This window comes from Toxorhynchites rutilus, chromosome 2 (assembly GCF_029784135.1).
Source record: "Toxorhynchites rutilus septentrionalis strain SRP chromosome 2, ASM2978413v1, whole genome shotgun sequence".
Lineage (NCBI taxonomy): Eukaryota > Metazoa > Arthropoda > Insecta > Diptera > Culicidae > Toxorhynchites > Toxorhynchites rutilus.
Window position 1 is genome coordinate 132,471,730 of NC_073745.1, and position 16,042 is coordinate 132,487,771.

The window sequence follows — 16,042 nt, forward strand, 5'->3', positions numbered from 1 at the left end:
TTCAGAAGAAACAAATAATTATTTCAAATTCATACCTAAATTGACTGCAAAGAGAATCGCCTAAGTAAAGCTGCATGTTTTTGAGCCGAAGAAAAGTGACGAAGTTTAGCTTGACGGTGTCATAAGTGTTTTTTTTCGTTCCGATATTCGAGTTAATCGTACACTGTGCCGTTTAGAATATCAACACAAAGTGAAAATATAACAACCGTCAATGAAGTTCAAGCTAAAGCTAAAGTTACAGTTGTGTTTTCTGTATTCCCTGAATCGGATGGTTACATAAACATAAACGATGATATAAATTACATGGTTTACGCTATTCTAACCTCAATTTACTTAAACGATGTGCGCAGGCTATATCGTATTTTGCAGATGCTGGATTCCGCTGGCTGAATATAGGTCAACTCGAGTTATATTGGTCGCGCGGAAGCGTTTGGTTTATGTTGGAGCTTCGTTTGATTTCCGTGTTCGATCTGATCTTTTGTTTTTTTTTATCATATCGCTGACACCGTGGGAGGAAAGGGCGTTTTCCGTGACGTTCCACGGATGTTTTCGTGTTTTCCGTGACGATGCCGTTGGTGATGTTGCGTTTATAATTTATGTACATTGTATTTTTGTGAAACTTATCAGAGGAGTGCTCAAGAATAAGTCGTTTATGTATTTTTGACAGAATAGATAATTTTGTTTAAATATATAGTCTATCTCTCCCTCGATGTATAGGAAATGTATTTTTTTTAGTATTTTTTAGTATTTTTTAGTATTTTTTAGTATTTTTTTTCCTGTATTCCATTTCGGAATCCATTCCATTTCGGAATCCATTTCGGAAGAATGTCGGAAGTGAGAATTGCACTCGTGACCTTTAGCGTGAGAGGTATGGATGTTACGACTACGCCAGACCGTCTCCATGAATCGGTAAACGTAAAAGAGCTGAGAAACATCCATACCTCTCACGCTGATGGCCACGAGTTCAATTCTCACTCCCGACATTCTTCCGAAATGGAAGGTATAAGTGACGAACCAACCAAAAGTGTTGAAAATCACTATATACAGGAAAAAAATGATTCATTACCTATACATCAAGAGAGAGATAGTATGATCAAAGTGTGGGGGTCCAGGACCCCTCGAATAGAATATCCAACTGGTTTATGCCAGTACTGAATCATGCATTCTGCAACACATCCTCCACAGCGCTGCCAACAGATGACGTACAGTATGAACGGCCCGATGTGCCATCGTTTCGGCTTCTTCAGCATCGGTTGAAACACGATCGAGTCGGTAATGCCGAACACAGGACTCAGTCGTTAATCGCCCGTCCAGCAGGCAAGCTGCACATGTGAGCTTCGGGGCGATTCTCTTATGCTTCGATATTTAGGCAATGCACAATGGCAACCGTGACAGGTTTGTTTCTGGTTCAGAAGAAACAAATAATTATTTCAAATTCATACCTAAATTGACTGCAAAGAGAATCGCCTAAGTAAAGCTGCATGTTTTTGAGCCGAAGAAAAGTGACGAAGTTTAGCTTGACGGTGTCATAAGTGTTTTTTTTTCGTTTTTTTTCGTTCCGATATTCGAGTTAATCGTACACTGTGCCGTTTAGAATATCAACACAAAGTGAAAATATAACAACCGTCAATGAAGTTCAAGCTAAAGCTAAAGTTACAGTTGTGTTTTCTGTATTCCCTGAATCGGATGGTTACATAAACATAAACGATGATATAAATTACATGGTTTACGCTATTCTAACCTCAATTTACTTAAACGATGTGCGCAGGCTATATCGTATTTTGCAGATGCTGGATTCCGCTGGCTGAATATAGGTCAACTCGAGTTATATTGGTCGCGCGGAAGCGTTTGGTTTATGTTGGAGCTTCGTTTGATTTCCGTGTTCGATCTGATCTTTTGTTTTTTTTTATCATATCGCTGACACCGTGGGAGGAAAGGGCGTTTTCCGTGACGTTCCACGGATGTTTTCGTGTTTTCCGTGACGATGCCGTTGGTGATGTTGCGTTTATAATTTATGTACATTGTATTTTTGTGAAACTTATCAGAGGAGTGCTCAAGAATAAGTCGTTTATGTATTTTTGACAGAATAGATAATTTTGTTTAAATATATGGTTCGGTCCGACCATCATTAGATTGATGATATGGTTTGGTACGACCATAAATAAAGAAATGGTTCGGTACGACCATAAATGAAGAAATGATTCGATACGACAATTGTTAGATTGAAGATATGGTTCGGTACGAACATAAATGAAGAAATGGTTCGGTACGACCATGAATCACGAAATGGTTTGGTACGACCATAAATGAAGAAAGGGTTCGGTATGACCATTATTAGATTGATGATATGGTTCGGTACGACCATGAATCAAGAAATGGTTCGGTACGGCCATAAATGAAGAAATAGTTCGGTACGACCATTATTAGATTGATGATATGGTTCGGTACGACCATGAATCAAGAAATGGTTCGGTTCGGCCATAAATGAAGAAATGGTTCGGTACGACCATTATTAGATTGATGATATGGTTCGGTACGACCATGTATCAAGAAATGGTTCGGTACGGCCATTATTATATTGATGATATGGTTTGGTTCGACCATAAATAAAGAAATGGTTTGCTACGATCATTGTTAAATTGTTGATGATTATTGAAAGATTGAAGATATGGTTCGGTATGGCCATAAATCAAAAAAATAGTTCGGTACGATCATAAGCAGAAAAAAATGATTCGGTACGACCGTAAATGAAGAAACGAGTCGGTACGTCCATAATTTGTTGATACGTTTCGGTAAAACCATAAATCAAGAAATGGTTCGGTACGACCATTGTTAGATTGTTGATATGGTTTTGTACGACCTTAATTGAATGAAATTGTTGTTAAATTGAAAACATGGTTCGGTACACCCATTCTTAAATTGAAAATTATTAATAAATTCCGGGCCGTAGCCCTAAAAGAGTAGAAAACTACTGTTTATGCTCATAGTACTCAAGAGTTTCTACACTATAACGGAAGTTCTGCCAGAAAAAAAATCAAGTGTGCAAAAAAAGCTTCCAACTTGGTCCACGTGGACGTGGAACCAGGGTTACGACAGCAGTATAATTAATCAGAAGGGTCGAGAAATGGAGAACATGAGAACAATCCCCACGGCCATTGAAAATTGATAATTGAAGCCTGAAGATACTGTAATGATATAGCGACAGTTTTGTGCGAAAAGTGATTCAAGTTATGATAAACAGTATAATTCTGGAGGGAAGAAAGGAATATTTAGCGCTGGAAAATACTGTTAATCATCATGTTTCTCAGACAAAAAACAATTTTTTTTGATTGGTACGATTAATCAGCTTTATGAGATACAATAAAAATGATAATCGGGCTTCACGGGCTGCAAGCAATAAAAGAACCCCTATCCAACTAAAGGACTTCGTTTGTATAGAAGATGGAAGCTAAATTTGAAACATTTGAAGCATTTCAAAAAAAATCGTTCAAGCCGTAGTTACGGGGGCGAGGGGTCGGTCCGCCCCTGGTGGCACTCTCAAAGGGGTAACATCTACGACAAGAGTGTAGACCACTTTTTGAACTTATGTAGACATGTTTTTGCCGATAATCCACAGTGTGTGTGTGAAATTTATCGCAAACTCAATGGAATGATCATTATGGTGCTGTGAAACCATTTTTTTTTTGCGAGCTTCGATGGTGTTGTTCACAACCATTTAAGTTTTGTGCGATCTTGTCTAGGACTTGAATACTAGATCAAGTCTTCCCTCAAACCAGTAATTTTTGATTCAACGCTGCACGCTAATGAACCACGTGAAGTAGATCTCGCGCAGAACTATTTGAAAATCAAAGAATTATCTCTGGATAACAGTGTGACCAGACTCAATGCACTGTACATTTTTCCTCGCTGCTAAAAGGAACAATCAAATCGAAAAGATCATACAAAAGGCTTAATTAAAATCTAACGGTTAGACCTTAGGACTCGGGTTAACAATGGAGGATGGAAAAAGGGCGGGAATGTTGGAGCGCATTTATCGTTCCCGTCAGAAGTTAGAATAGCGATCCGAATTGTTCAAAGGAGTAGCTGAAATTTTTGAATCAATTCAAGCTCGGCACATATTGTTAGCCTATGTCAGCGAACAGAAATGTTTCTATGATAAAATTTCTATAGACGAAGTTCCGGTAAACATTTGAAGGTTGCTGAAGTCAGGCTGGATGAATCGAGATGTCGATACAGTTCACTATCACACCGAGAAAATCTCGCATTTTGTAAATCAAGATAATTTCTTACCGAGCTCAAGTTTCATGTGTTGCGATTGCATATATTTAGGTGTTTCTGGAATGTTTCTCAAAGGAAAATATCTGGTACGCAAATCAAAACAAAATAAATCTCTGAAGGTATGCGACAAGCAAACCACACAACTCGAAAAATTCTGAAGACTGTACCGATAGCTATCACTCGCTCGATGCTATTGAATTGCTCGGTATCTATAATAGTAAAATAGAGCTAACGAGCAAAATTCATATCGACTCGATTTCTGTGATTCTATTGAGTTTGACGAGTTGTTTGATTACAACTTGTTGCTCTCACGTCGAGGGCTTAAAGATTTCTTATTTGTTTCATTTATTATTTTGATAAATAAGTTTCTGAGTTCGGAAAATGTTATATGTATTACGTTATGTAAAATGTATTACGACAACATAGATTTGATACCGAAGATTGATTAGAACGGGCGACAACCAATACGTCACCCGGTCACGCTACGACAGCGCAAGAAAGTTAGACTAAGGACTCATTCATATTGTGTTCAAGCTTGTTTTTCTTTTTTGTTCTGTCTTATTTCATCATGTGAGAAGAGGAGAGATGTGGGGGTCCAGGACCCCTCGAATAGAATATCCAACTGGTTTATGCCAGTACTGAATCATGCATTCTGCAACACATCCTCCACAGCGCTGCCAATAGATGACGTACAGTATGAACGGCCCGATGTGCCATCGTTTCGGCTTCGTCAGCATCGGTTGAAACACGATCGAGTCGGTAATGCCGAACACAGGACTCAGTCGTTAATCGCCCGTCCAGCAGGCAAGCTGCACATGTGAGCTTCGGGGCGATTCTCTTATGCTTCGATATTTAGGCAATGCACACAAAGTACTTACTTCAATAAGTTCAATCAAGGTGGATTTATTTAACGAATGGAGATGTAGAGATAAAATTCAAATTTCTGCAGAATGGAACAGCCTTTCATACCATCAAGGAGCTAGGATACTATAGCGCCACGGATAGCATTGAACTTTATGTTGATGTGACAACATGAGACATTCTTCCAAAAAAAAAAATGGAAGTAAAAAGTGACGAACCAGCCAAAACGTGTTGAAAGTCACTATAATAGAGAAAAAAAAACTGTCTGCATTGTTATTTTATACAGATCGGGTTCATTTCAAAGACCAAATTGAAGTTTAGTAATTAGGAACAAAAATTGTTTAGTGACGAGTCATTAGTCATTAAATTTTCGTTTATGACGCGACACGGGACTAAAGGTGAGTCCAGAATGCCGCATTATGCGTCACTTCTCGTCAACTTTCATTGCTTGCATTTTGTACTAAAACATTCGCTTGACGCAATCGGTTGATTTGTAATCACAATCTAACGTTCGCGTTGTCGCTTTACATGTAAACAAAAACAAAGCAAAACGCTCAAAAGATTCATTCAACTAGTGAATCTGTAATTTCTTATAATTATTCTTTGTTTTGCAGATTCCATATAGTCAAAAAAATGGATCTGAAAAAAATACATGAACCGACATCGGAGATCAGCTTGTGTTGTTATGGAAGCTTCAATTATCGGCTTTATCGTGTTAGAAGAACTATCGAAAACTTAACTCATCTTGGTTGCACGTTGAAAAATATCGGGAAAGACAATATGATTACTCCCAGAAATTGGTGATATAGTTGTGGAAGAGGTAACGGTGCTCCACAACTTCATGAGTGCAGAGGGTTGTGAAGGTTCTATGAATTTGAGAGAATGGCGTTCTAAAGTTTCATTTCTTATGGATTTGTCAGCTACAGAAATTCAAATAAGGAGCAATTCTAGTAAGGCTTCGTATCAGCTACCTGATTTACTGCTTACTGATTATGTAAAAGATAATTAAAAATAAAACAATTAATACATCAATTTCGTATTTATTTTATTCTCGTCGACGGTCGACGATTTCATTCAGATGGGAATCGGTGAGGCATTAGTCCAAGAACTCAGCTTCCAGCGGTTTAACAGTCGATATCGGCATCTTCTCCATCGATTTGCCAAGGTATTTTTCGAGGGCATCATGTCTTGTAGGTTCTGTTGCACAAAATGTTTTCACCATGAACCGAACGGAAATCAAAAGTTTTGTGCTACCGTTTTTTCTTTTTCTTGTAGTTTGGCGTTCACCCCCGGCAACCGGAACAGTATTCAGCGCACAAGATGCTTCGCCGGAACTATCCACATGAGATCCGATCATTTTTTGCTGGCAATCATACAATACAAAAATTTCGTTATTTAAGCCGTCGAGTATTACTGTAGATGGAGTTATAATTTACCTTATCTTGAGGACGTTTTCAAAAATTTTGTTGCTTAAAAATACGACCCACGGATCTCGGTTATTAACACTTACCTGCTTGTTTCAGTGCATTTTATATATCAGTAAAATTTTCTTCCTTTGCGTGGCTTCGGCCAGAGGCACTCGTTTGTTTCCACTAATTCGATGAAATTTGTTTCAAACTCGATTTTCAACAAATCTGAGAGTGTAGAAAAATCTGGTTCTTGTTATGTGCACGACATCGATTGAATGTTGTTAAAAACAACACATTGACATATTCAACGCAAGCAGTTTAGAACAAACGTCAGCGTTTAGTACAACTCTATTGTTTCTACATTCTTTCTCATGACGTATAAATTGCGAAAGTACTGCCCGGCGTACGAATCCATTAATAGTTTCAATTATCGATATCGATATCGGTAAATCAGTGATACAGCGAAGAAATTTCACACGCTGAAGCGCAGATGGATCTCTGTCGGTGAGTCTGATCCCATTCTGAGCTCAGCATCGGTCATCAAGAGAGGATCCAGGAAGGGTACCAACGAATCTATAAAACAATCCCAGTTAATGTGGACTTCTTTTGGTTGTACCTCTCGGCATTGGATCCGGTAACTACAGAACAGGAGATTAGCGACTTGGTTCGCAATTGTCCAACCATGAACAACGACCAATGCAACCAGAGACTAGTAAAATTAGTGCACAAAGGTAGAGACCTATCGACAGTGAGATTCGTGTCATTCAAAGTTGCCATCATCAAAACTATGAAAAATGCTGCGCTCCGTTCTGATTCCTGGCCTCAAAATATTCTCTTCAGAGAATTTGAGAATCGCTCAAAAAGCTCCCGCCAATTGTACGCATCCATACGGAACATCAGTCACCCCCGGGCGACACCAGAACTCAGAACAACTCTACGATGACATTGGACATTTTCTCGAATGGCACGCTTGTGAGCAATTGTACAGTATCCGTTACCCTGGAACCGAGAGTTCCGATTGATCGCAATCATCCTGCTTTAATTTATTCTGTGGAATGCAAACCGTTTGTCCTGTATGAAGAAGCTTATGACTTCGAAAGACTCGACTTCCACCGAGCTGATTACGACGCTCTGAACCAATTATTTACTTGCACAAGTAGAACTAGTCAATCTCCTGATGTCGATAGTGCCACCCTAAAGGTTGATTTAGACGATGCCAGTCAGCGCTCTAGTTGAAGTATCCAGTGAACAGAGAACAGACACTCTGGTCAAGTTAGAGGCCAATTTCTTGTTCGATACTGGTACAAGTAACTTGAACAGAGTGTCTGTTCTCTGTTCACTGGATACTTCAACTAGAGCGCTGACTGGCATCGTCTAAATCAACCTTAAGACAAGATGAGACAACTGGTTTCTTACTCTTCTTCGTCGTACAAAAACGAAGCCATGACATAAAGATGCCAGAGTTGCCAAATATTATAAAATATCGCTTTTTTTTAATTTCTGTTTCTATGAATCGTAACATTTGGTTGGTGCGAATTTAATGATTTTGCATATTTTCAGTAAGGCAATCTAAACAGGATAACCATATCTATAATATAATAATGATATCCATAACAACTCGTCTAAGATTGTCTGGAGAATATTTTCTCGTTGATTCGTGCAAAACAACGGCGCTCAACTCCATTGTAATTTAGAAACAACTTGAAAATCGTGACTCTTTCGCAATACATGTCCGTAGTACCGAATGCTTCGCATACAGCCGATACACAAGAACATCTTGTTGGATTGATGGACTTGCTATCGAAGCGGCGAGAAGAATGTTCAGCCCAGAAATAGATGGACAGTGAAGCAGCATCGACATCATATCGAATTTCAGCTTCATCTAATTTTTGTGATAATGTGGATGACATTCATGTCATTGAATTCGACTATGAGTATACCAACGATGAAGCGAAAGCTTTTCTCGACAGAACAGGACAAAATTCGTAGCTCTTTGCATCATCAAAATAAGTCAGCGGGAAAGAACATGTCAGCAGTGTAACAATTGGTAGTCAGCAAAACACAACCTGGATGGTATCAACCAAGACGGGTCTATGGTACTAGGTGAGGCCGTTTCGTCACTAAGTTGGTTAGGGGAGCGGTATATGAAAACAGCACGGAAGAAAGTAGAAGGGGAATTATTTGCTTGTAGCGTGAAAGAGACAGACTGATCACGAGCGAGCTTCGGCAATAGCGTATTGTGTTTTGTTTACAAACAAAACACAGTAGACTTCCAAGATGGCTGAAGAGTGGTTTTAGCAAGTTGGCCCACCTTAGTATATACTTCTAGGCGCCTTGGTATCAACCATCTCTTTTTTCATATTTACGAGCTAGAGCTAACAACTCTGCCATCTGCATAGGGAATGATGAGACTTTCCATTTCTTCTTAGCAATGTAAATTATATTCCGAAATATGAAATCGCATTAGGAACCTAACGAAGCTAAATTGACAAATTAGTGTTTTGCCGTTCACTTTACGCCATTGTGAAAAAACACATACATAAACTTGCATATAATTCCTTCACATTTTCTTTATACTAAATATCGTAATATTCATTAAATTCACCATTTTTAAACTGAATACAAATTCAACGCTATTTATTTTTATTGGTAACACTGAAAAAATCGCCTTTGTTTACATAATTGATCGAAATCAGCCAATCAGAAATCAGAACGACTGACAGAAATTTGGTCCGTAAAAGACCCCCTATTGTCTGATCTTATCTTAGGTGCCAGAAACTGCTTCAACCGTATTTTTATGAGTTGCATAACGCAGACTGAGCCACGTAGTAGGCCCCCGAAAAGTATTGCATGGTATAATGTTCGTCTAAGAACACTACGCAGAAGGCGTTCCAAATTTTCAAAATTCTACTGCCGCCTAAGATGCCCCATTCTTAAACGGTAATTCGATGAGGCCAGTCGAATATATCAATCCCTTCTCTAAAAACTTTACGTTGAGAGGAGACAGGACGATCTTCGAAGTAATCCCAAACGGTTCAAGAGCTTCATTAATTTTAAACGCAAAGAGTACGGGCTGCCAACCTCTATGTGATTCGACCTCTTCAAGCTATTCACAATCGCTCTCTCCAACACCAAAAACTTCCGACAGTCTGGAAATTGTCTTATATGATTGCTACTACATTAGTCCTTTCCCCCATGGGTTATACCCAAAGCGGTCAATAGAGACTAATTTTTTTGCGAGTTCACAACGACTTGCATCGGCGCGATGGACGACGGAGCACAGGTGGATGCAGTGTACACGGCTATTAAAGCTGCTTTCGACACCGCAAATCACGAAATCCCACTGGTTAAATTGTTTTGACTTGAAGCATCGGAGAGAATGTGCAACTGGCTTCATTCGTATCTACGCAATAGACAACTTAGCGTCAAAACTGGACCCTGTGAATCCGCGGATTTCTCGCCACGTTTTGGTGTGCCACAAGGCAGTAATCTAGGTCCATTACTGTTTACACTGTATTTCAATGATGTGGTAATTTTTCTGCGAAACGGCGTGACTGATCTATGCTGATGATCTTTCAAGTTTCTTGTTGTTCAAAGTGAAGCTGACTGTAGAGAGTTACAGGACCTTATGGATCGTTTTGCGTATTGGTGCACTATAAACATTCTCGATGTTAGTGTCGATTAATGTTCGATTCCGGGGATGCAAAATGTCCATTATTTGTAGTTGTAGATACTATTCCGTCAATTAGGGTTCATCCTAAAAGTCGCCGAAGGTTTTATTGATCCCTTGTGTTTGCGTGCTTTTTATTGTTCGCTAATCAGGCCAATTCTGAAGTATGCGTCTGTCGTCTGGTGTTCATTTGATACGATGTAGATTGCAAGAATTGAGTCCGTGCAAATGAGGTTTGTGAGGCGGGCGCTGAAGAACCTGCATTGACGTGACCCGATGAATCTTCCACCTTATGAGGGCCGATGCCCGCTATTGCATATAGAACCCATCCAAATTTGGCGTACTGTCAATCAAGCTGTATACCGAGCGAAGACCCTACGGGCTGAAATTGACAGTTCTGAGCTACTGGGTCGCATGCGCATTTATGCGCCTGATCGAGTTATGCGCTCTAGACAACTCATTCAAATACACGATATGGCTCACAGGATCTCATTAATTTTATTTATTTTACTAGCTGACCCGGCAAACTTCGTCACACCCAAAATTTATTTATCGTTATCACATCCACGTTTTCTTACTAAGCGCACGTTCATGGGTCCAATCGCAGAACTGTTCATCTACCCTTTAAAATAATCTTTTACTATAACATGTTTCTCCGTTACATGGAATAAATGTTTGATACAGGAAATATGATAGAATAAAGACAGTCCTAAATCGGACAATTCCTTTCTCACACCCTTCGAAAATAAAGCGATCCGATTCCTGAAAGAAACCGGCTTGTTCGACAAGATATAATAATTTCAACAGGGACGAATGACCATCATGTTAAAGTCCCTTAAAACCAAAAACTGAACTGAAACAATTCCTTTCTCGAGTTTTGCTCTTATCAATACATTCGGTGATCCACTTTTTTTATATAGATAGAAGAAGATATAGGAGTGCGATTCATCATATTAAAATCCATTTCCACTTTCAAACAAAATATCAATTTCGTTAAAGCAAACATCAAATGGACTAACAAGGCTTGTCACTATGTAATTGTAGAACTATTTTCCCATTTTCCTTCAGAGTTTTTCAATTGTCATGTTTTGTTGGAATATGTTTGGTTGAAATATGTATGTTATTTTGACGGGGCCCCCTCTCAATTTCACAGGAGGGAGGAAACATCATAGACATATTTCTCGTACCAAAAAACCTTCACATGCCAAATTTGGTTCCATTTGCTTGATTAGTTTTCAAGTTATATAGAACATTGTGTTTAATTTGTATGGCAGCCCCCTATAGAGAGAGGGGAGGAGTGTCAATTCACCATAGAAACGTTTTGTGCCCCCTAAAACCTACACATGCCAAATATGGCTCAATTTGCATGATTAGTTCTCGAGTTATGCAGAAATTAGTGTTTCATTTCTATGGCAGCCCCTCTCAGAAAGGTAGGAGGGGTGTTGAACCGCCTTAGAAATGTTTCTTGCCACCTAAAACCTCCACATGCCAAATTTGGTTTCATTTGCTTGATTAGTTCTCGAGTTACGCTGAAATTGATGTTTCATTTCTATGGCTGCCCCTCTTAGAAAGGTGGGAAGGGTGTTGAACCGCCTTAGAAATGTTTCTTGCCCCCCTGAAACCTCCACATGCCAAATTTGGTTTCATTTCATTCTCGAGTAATGTAGAAATTTGTGTTTTGCGCATTTCCTGAAAAAGCAATGGTCGATAAATTAAGGCCACTTGGGCGACTTTTTGTAGCGCAGAAAATGGTCTGCATTTAATTCAAGTGTCAATAAAACACGCTGTTTCACTTGCGTAGAGAAATGCGTAGGCGAACCCTGCAAGGTAACGGAACCTAAGTGTCCGTATTGCTTGGGTACCCTCACGAGCTCAGTGTGAGGTGTATTAAAAAGTAATCTCAAAACTTTCAAAAACGAAAAAAAGCCTATAGGTTGTTGACATTTTATGTTGAACACGTTTTATTATTTCTTATAGTGTTAATACATTAAGGACCGCACCCTGGACCCTCTAAGCAAATCACTTCATATTTCCAAACAAATACGGTCTAAATAAAAAAGACACTTTTTTTTATTTTTGAACATAAAAATTTGATGTGGTGTCATTTGGTCATGTGTGTGTTTCATCGAAAAAACATACTTATATTTATGTAAAGTGATTCAGGATAATATTACAATCAGTTGCAGTGTTTTGGGATTGATATCAGGTGTCTTGGCCAGAAGCCAGACCAGAAAATCGCATTGAGACCATTTCAAAATCTGCATGAATCGTTTCACTGTCGTTCGTGCATTTTCAAACACTTTCGATGCTTTGTACAAAGAAAATCCATCCTTGAAGGCTCGAACTGCTCTTTCGAGCTTTTTCTTCTTCCAACGTTGTCTGTCCATTTTTTTTGTGATTCCGCGGCATCTGGAATCAATTAGACCATAGAAGAGTCTCAAACCTGTATGACCAATCCACCCCACAGAAACGTGTCCATATTACCCCCCACAGCATGCAAAACTTAAATCCAATTTATTTCATTTATTGTTATCACACTTACAGTTTTGCTGCATCAAATGGTTCCACTTATGTAGGTGAACAGAACTTTCCTGCATGATACACGAAAAGTTTGTTTAATCAGTGGATAAAACTTATAACCACGATCGAAAAACTTACATTTTCTTACAATTAAAGTGCTTGCTTTGTTCATGCTATTGTTTCTCCCCACCTGTCAAAGTTTACCAAAGTTTTTTTACGTTACGTACATACGGTTCAACAATAAAAGGAGATGACATTATAGAAAATCCAAGTTGAGTCGTACTTTTCGAGATAAAGGGGTAGTACAAATAAAGCCTGTCCACCTTAAATTTCGGACACTTTTCTGTCAGTGTAGTTTATGAAATATTTCACTGATCAATGAAATATTGCGCTTACATGACAGCTGGAACTCTCCTCTTTATTTCGATGTCCAACATTCTTCTTCAGTTTGGTAAAATGGCGTCGAATCAAGTGGAAGTACCCAAACGTTTTTTTTACGCGCAGCAAAATCCAACACTGTCGGTACGCGATTTTGCCAAATAGCTAAAACTGCCGAAGAGTACCGTGTTTAGTGTGTGCAAATCGTTTGACCAGCGCTTAACTGAGGATCGGAAGGTTGGAAGCGGAACAAATCGAAAAGTATGCTCCCGACAGATGGACCGAAAGGTGGTTGCCATTATTGAGAAACATCCCAACCTTTCAGTTACAAATGTGGCTCGAAAGGTTGGAAAATAAAAATCATATGAACAAAAAGTGAAGCAGAGGCATGGACTGAAGGCGTACAAAGTGAAAAAGGTGCCCAATCGTGATGATATGCAAAATTTCACTGCAAAAAGCCGTGCTAAGGTGCTCTTCACCCAGTTTTTGCAAAATGTTTATGCACCATAATGGGCGATGAAATTTATGTTCTCGAAGACTTCAAATAGCTTCCGGGTCTCGCTTTTTATACTTCAATGCGAAGCCGAGTGTTTCCGGACCAAGAAGCAGTCTAAATTCCCTAAAAAGTACTTGGTTTGGCAGGCCATATGCAGTTGTGGCCGAAAATCTAAATATTTCGTCTCTACCGGCACTACCAACAACGATGTCTACGAGAAGGAATGTCTCCAGAAGTGATTGCTACCATTCATAAGAATCCACGACTCTCCAGCGTTGTTTTGATCAGATTTGGCCTCTTGTCACTATGCAAAATCCGTCCTGGAATGGTATAATGCACATGAGGTGAAATATGTGCCAAAAACAGCAAATCCACCGAACTGTCCAGAACTTCGCCCAGTGGAAAAGTACTGGGCTCTGATTAAACGAAAACTATTCGAAACTAAGAAGAAAACGAATGGCATTAATGATTTCAAGAGGGGATGGAAAAGCGCAGCCGCCAGCATATCTGAGAATACTGTACGGAACCTAATGGCAGATGTTCCCAAGAATGTTTGTGAATTTTACAGACAATGTAATTAACATCGAAGTAAGCTTTCCTTGTTTTAGATATAAGTCTATTTTACTGAAATAAACAATCGGTTTTGTTGAATTATGTGAATTTTTGTTTTACTGGCATCATCTTGGTGTCAGAAATTTAACGTGGACATGCTTTAACCCCGACTTACCATGTTATCATCACAAAATCTCACATGCTTCTTGGTTTTGCGGATGATTTCGATATCATCTGGATCGACCGTTGGGCGGAAGAAGAGGCCTTAGGCCCTTAAGAGAGAAGCGAGGTTGGGACTCATCATCAACTCTATCAAAACAAAGTACATGGTAGTTGGTAGAGAGCATGGAAGTCCCAGTGGTGTTGGTACTGAGGTGGAATTGAATGGGGAATGGCGATTCGGAGTGGTTGAATAATATGATTGGACGTAGCCAGCTGAAGTCCCGCACGAAAATAGCGCTGTATAAAACTCTGATTCTCCCGGTTGCTCTTTATGGACATGAAGCATGGACGCTGATGGAAGCTAACCGCGTTCAATACTCAGCAGTAAACTGGAAGATGGAATGTGATGCAGACACATGAATCACGAGCTGTATCAGGTCTATGAATATGTTGATATAGTGAAGGCAATACAACGTGGCAGGTTACAATGGGCTGGACATGTGGCCAAAATGTCAAATGAAAAAGCCGCCAAAACTACTTTCAGCAGAGAGCCAGTAAGAAGGCGTTGGCCCCGGGGAGATCCCTTATCCGATGGTTATGTGCTATAGAAGATGATGCTTTTCCTCGGCTGCAAAGTCTGAAGTCCAAGTTATCAGCATCGATCTTTGTATCGGGGAAGGTTCATAGGATCTCGCCACGGAAGACGACGTAGGACATATCGCACAAATTTCCTCTGTATCGATACGATCCTAGCGGTCCACGTTGATTGATATAGTCACCATACTTGAGAATTAGATTCCAAAATCGATCATACCTTAGACCGGAGCCAAAAGTGGGTCATTAAATTCTCGGTATATTTTAAACATAAATCCCAGCTGCCGGTTGGTTTTAGAGATCATGTCGTTGTAGTGCAATCTAAAGGTGGGTGATGAGTCTAGGACGACGCCAAGATCACGAACATTAGGGACACGATCGAGAGACTGTCCGTCAATTGAGTAATCGAATGTTATCGGATTGAGCTTGCGGTAATAATGTAACATTTGTGAATAAATGCTTAACGATAGCATGTTCCGTGTACACCATTCGGTGAAACGATTCAGCAGCCGTTGAAGAGCGTGGCGGCTCTCATAGCATCTGATGACCACGTAAATTCCAGCCAGAGTGTATTATGAAAGAAAGCTCGTTAATGGAAATTGAGAATAGAAACGGGCCCAGATTGCTCTCTTGTGGCACGCCAGACAGGATCCAAAATTATTGCAATCTTTCCGACCCAATGTTAACGGTGAACATTGTTACAGAATAACTACGTCCACGACCGTGGAGATCGATCCACGGTCGAAATAAGATCGATTCATCCATACAACTGCTCTGCTTTGTAAGAAACATTGGGCTGTTGTTCTATTAATAACACATCAATGATCATATCATTTGTTCGGTGGTCTAACTGAACAGTGGAAGAACAGAAGGAATACTCTTACACCTGAATAACTACTGTGTAATGTACCATACGCAACGGTATAGAAGGAATACTCTTATGCCTAAAATGGCAACTGTGTAATGTGCTATTTATAAATACGACAGAAAAAGGGACATGTACACGATTCAAATCCGGCTCTGTTACAACTAAAATTCTGATGAGCCTAAATAATTAAACAAATTGGTACAACAGTGTGTGCGTATGACATAACTAACACAAAAACACACAAACACTTTCAC

The 16,042-nt window shown here is 39.5% G+C and overlaps 1 protein-coding gene across 4 annotated transcripts in view; it reads left to right on the top strand.

The window, feature by feature from the left end:
• LOC129764804 (pleckstrin homology domain-containing family G member 5) overlaps nt 1-16,042 on the top strand; it is a 297,282-nt gene that overhangs the window by 20,485 nt on the left and 260,755 nt on the right. The window lies entirely within an intron of this gene.